Source organism: Pseudorca crassidens, chromosome 2 (genome assembly GCF_039906515.1).
Source record: "Pseudorca crassidens isolate mPseCra1 chromosome 2, mPseCra1.hap1, whole genome shotgun sequence".
NCBI lineage: Eukaryota > Metazoa > Chordata > Mammalia > Artiodactyla > Delphinidae > Pseudorca > Pseudorca crassidens.
In genome coordinates, this window is record NC_090297.1 from 78,548,127 (window position 1) to 78,553,130 (window position 5,004).

The 5,004-nt window shown below is 46.7% G+C and overlaps 1 long non-coding RNA gene across 1 annotated transcript; it reads left to right on the forward strand.

Moving 5' to 3' along the window:
- The first annotated feature begins 354 nt into the window (after nt 1-354).
- On the forward strand, nt 355-4,789 carry LOC137218962 (uncharacterized). Its single transcript, XR_010940939.1, has 3 exons — nt 355-484; nt 758-831; nt 4,316-4,789. It is a non-coding gene; the product is annotated as an uncharacterized lncRNA (long non-coding RNA).
- Nucleotides 4,790-5,004: the final 215 nt, after the last annotated feature.

The following is a 5,004-nucleotide window of genomic DNA, read 5'->3' on the forward strand; positions in this document are numbered from 1 at the left end:
GAAGTGCCTCTGCCTGAAGGTGTGGTTATCCAGCTGCCCGCTGCTTCCTCTCAGCCCTAGGGCAAGCCCCCCAGCCCAAAAGGCAGCCAGGAGTCAGTGAGGAGTCCCTGGTGACTCAGCACGTGGCAGCAGACAGGAATTTATTCACCGCTCAACATCCAATATGGAGTTTTTAGGCAAGTCTGGAGGGCAAGATGAGCTGACTCACAATGAGAAACTGAAAAGCAAAAGGGGAAACCCAGGGCTGAGAAATTCCTAGAAAATTGCACAACCTTGGCCGGGAGGAGAAGGTTGATGGAACTGACAGGGCTATGAGGCAGGGATGGCCTCAGACCTGCAGCAGCTCGCGGCCCTGCAAGCACTCAGGAACGCAGCCATCTGTCCGTCCGCGTTTCCTGCATGTCCTTCTGACCTCCTCTGCCTGCACTGCGTCCTCCTTGCGAAGAGAGAGAACAGCTGGCCCCTGTTGGATGGGGCAGCCCAGGTGTGAGTTGGGGCCTCGGCACCCAGTGAGTGATAGTATTTGAACCTGCAGCCAAGATTCAATACATGAGAAAGGAACAGGACAGGGAAGAAGTTACCCTTGTAAATAAAAGACTAGGCAGATGTCAATAGTGGGGGAGGCTGGCAGGGTGGGAATGGGGGCAGGGTGTGGGAACTCTCCGTACTTTCCGCTCAATTTTGCTGCAAACCTAAAACTGCTCTAAATAAGAAAGTCTATTTTTTAAAATTGGCTGAGATTTTTTTGTTTTTGAAGTCTTAGTTCTATGGCCATAGAACCCTGCCGAGCATCACGCAGAGAGGTCTGTTCTATCTCAAGAGGGAGACAAGGTAAGCAAGTCAGCTAAACCATCGTGATTGTAGGAGCCACAAGAAACGGAACATCTCCTCTTTCTCACACTTTTGGCATAGCCGCTGCTGATATAATTCCTCAACTGTGTACAATTGCTTTGCATTCTACAGCTAGGAAGGAAGTTATAGCAAATGCTTCTGGGAGAGATAGACTCTGGCGGAAGAAGAGCGGGTAGATCTACTCTTGAGAAAAAGTTTTTATATTCTAAGCCTCAGTGTCATCTGTGAAATGAGGATAGCAGTATTATCTGTCTTACAGAGCTGTCACGCAGATCAGCTTTCAGCGTTGCCATCCGCCCTACTTAAAATAGCCACACTGTCTGCTCCCCAGCGCTCGCCGGCACTTCCTAGTACGCTTCCTCATTTTATTTTTCTACAATGCATTTATCATCACCTTTATCATATAGTTTCCTCTTTAAACTCTCTTTATCTCCCTTTGGAATGTAAATTCCATACAGAAGGGTTTTTTTTTTTGCGGTACACGGGCCTCTTACTGCTGTGGCCTCTCCCGTTGCAGAGCACACACTCCGGACGCGCAGGCTCAGCGGCCATGGCTCACGGGCACAGCCGCTCCGCGGCATGTGGGATCTTCCTGGACCAGGGCATGAACCCGTGTCCCCTGCATCGGCAGGCGGACTCTCAACCACTGCGCCACCAGGGAAGCCCCAGAAGGGATTTTTGTCCGCTTTATTCCATATCCCCAGCACCTGGAACATCTTCTAATATATAATAAGTCCTATATAAATATTTATTGGATAATAGCATTCAATTTATGTAAAGTGCTAGCACAATGCCTTGTACATGCCAAGTATGTAATACACATTAACTAACTATGATTATTTGTATTTTTCCACGTTGCAAAAAAGAGTAAAGAATTATGAAGTTCCAGAGAGGATAGAAAGGGATGCAGATAAAAGAATTAGTAAGGATCCAGGAACAGAACAGACTTCCTAAATGGCATAGTTTTACTTGGGGTTGGGTCTACAGATGCGGGTATGTGAATGGCTCCAGACCTGGACCCCTAAATAGCACAAAGTGCCCACCACGTAATGATGATTCATTGTGTCTACATCAGAAAGCCTCGAAAACAATGTACGTCTGCTCTTTAGCCAACTACTTTATCTCGTTTAGATTCTTAGAGCAGAATCTGCTGTGGGCCAGTTGTACTTTCCACTACAATTTTAATCACAAGCATTACATACTTTCAGTATTTCATTTGATGCTTAAAAGGAATTATGAAGACTTGTCCAAAACCAGCTCCAGTTAGCCATCCCATAATAGCACCACCAGGAGTGTGCCAGGCTGTAAGGGCCAAAGCAAAAGCTCAGAGGGACATCAGAGCAAAAGGCTGGAAGTGCTAAAGCAGGTGGGTCTGAGCCATGACAGGCAGCAGGAAAGAAAGAAGCATCCCCAGTAGATACTAAGCTATCAGGTACTAAGCTATCCTGATAAGGCACATTCCTATTCTATGAGCTCACAGACTGTATGTAGCTAAAATCAGTCAACAGTCTGCCTCTCAACTTGACGGGAAGTTGGTTCTTTGAAAATGCGCTTCTATCGCCTCACTTCCTACAACACACACACACCCCAAATCCTCCTCTATCAAGCTCAGTTTCTGATTGAAATGCGCTGCTGATCCTCAAAAAGAACAGGAGAAACTCTTCAAAATCATAATGAAGGTATCATTGTACCGATGCTTTGGGAGGACTTTCCTCCTCTCAGCTCTTACCTTCCTCACCTGGAGGTGCACTCAGGCTCCAGACAGGAAGGCCAGGAGCTGAGCTCATCGGATGAGGGCGATCTGTGAAGTCCAGGCGCACCACACTGGCTCGGCTTTCCCAAGTGAAAAGAAAAAAAAAAAAAATGTGAGACAGCTACAGGCAGGTGACTCAAGGGGCGCAGCTACACATCTAGTGCCTTTGTGCAAACTGTAAAAATGTGCCTCCTTCAGGGCCTTGGATCGGAAACATTTTTTATCCCTCAAGGCTGAAGCACTTGTGAGCCCAATGAGAGAAGTAGGGCTATATTCCTCCTTGGTCGGACATTTTTGTGCAGGACAGAAACTGCGTAAGTGCACCTGGTAGCTGGCTATGTGAGAAGGAGGTATTGGAGGGCTAGGGGTAATGAAAAACAAAATGCCTGACCCCTACTCTATGCACCCCAAGGATGAGACCCTTTTCCTTTGCAGCTGGAGTTTCATCTGTGCTTGGATCTCCCCGAGAAGACACTAACCTCCGAGTCTTTCGCCTCCATGCTGCCCCCCAGCACTAACCCTGCTCGAGGCCTGTGGTATCAATACTTAAATCAGGCTGAACTAGGAAGAATGAACAAATAACTTAGAAGGCCATTTGGAGAGGGGCGATGTGGTGTCATGGAAAGTCTGCAGGATGTGGAAGCAGCTGGCCTGGCAGGCTGGCTTGATAAGTGTCCACTTGGTGAGGCAGAACTGCATTTCCCAGAGTTCCCTTCCCTGCACGTGTCCCATCAGAGTGGCCACAGGAGATATTCTTGTGGGAGATCTGAAGGGGAGAAGCAAAGCAATGGTCCTCTTGTAGCTCACACCTGTTGCCACTAATCTTCTGACTCACCTTGTTGGCCCCAAACAGGTGTCTTTTATTGTTGCTCTTGCCACCTCAGAGCTCTCCAGTGTGAAAGCAATTGCAGCTGCCACCCCACCTCCCCGCCCCCATTCCAAACTCTCTAGCTACAATCTCTTGAATTCTTAGCCAACAGCCAAATAAACCGACCCCATTCCAGTCAGCTGATCTCCCTCCCCTCCCAGGAAAAATGCCAGCATTTTCACAGGGGCTTTGAGGGACAGGGCTTTTGTGCAAAGAAAGGATGGGAGCAGAGCTTGTAGGCACCAGACCAGGCTGGTAGGGGAGGTGTTTTGGGGTGTTTTCCTCCAAACCCCACCATGACTGGCATTACATACTCTATTTAGTTTCACGATAAAGGTGATTATTTATGACCTTATTAGCAAAGACTGTAAATACCTCAGAGAAGGCCTCCACTGTTTAAGTTCTTTTCCAGTTTTAGGGACATGCCGGAATATGGAGCAGTTCAGACAAGGAGGTCGCTCAGCCCTCCCTGCTGTTTTGCCCTCTGCCCCATCCGCACCCTCCACTGCCGACGTCCGTGTCTGCACCCTTCATCCCGCCACTCTCTCCCTTTCATCCTGCTGTGTTACTGCCCTGTCCTCCATCTGTCTTGCCAAAAATGAACAAAGGAGTATAAGCTACCCTAGGATGGCTTGACACAGAAAAGATGTCTTTTCAAAATCCCAGAATGTCACGGTAAACTCGCTGAGAAACAGTATGATGGACTGTATCAGCTTTTCCAAACTCAGTCTCTGTGAAAAAAAAACGTTGAACACTTGACTCATTTGCTGACAATTTGGGACAGGGGAGTAAGAAGAGAGAAAGAAGAAAGGAATAAATAAATGGTTTCTTTTTATCCATAGGTATCTGATTCAGGGGCCACGGTTCACGAATCTTGGAATACAGTCAGCTACAATCATGGGTGATTCTCCAGATGAAGAGACCGAATACTGGCAAAACAAGAAGCAGATCTGGACCATCACGTTCCTACTCTAATGGATGCTGAGAAATGGACGCAGGACAACCACCCCCAAGTTTCCTGGTACTGCCGCTGTCATTATAGAATCCTGGCTCCTTCAAGGTATCATCTCTTGCCCCTGCCAGAGAAAACCAGTCTTTGAAAGAAACTAAATCCAAGGTCACTTACTTCCACATAAACAGAATATTTTGTTGGCTGCCAAAATTCATTTTTCTGATGTACTCTTATCCAATAACTTAAGCCTGGTGCACTGGGCACAGTCCAACTTGGGTAATTCCATCCTCCCAACCAAGTTCCCCCAAGGAGTTTGAACTGGACATGATATTCAATATTATTCTTCACTCCTTCAGCTATCCCCTCATTAATTAAACTAATGCTTTTCATTTCCAAAGCATGATGCAGATACGTGGATGGAATTTCTAAAAAAGGATTATTCTTAAGAATTTAGTGATGAGAGGTTCCATTACATGAATTCAGTCAAGTTCTTTGGAAGTCAAATCTGGATTCATTTATTTAACAGATAGTTATTAAAGTATATGCCAAGTGCTGTTCTCAACATTGTCGATGCAACAG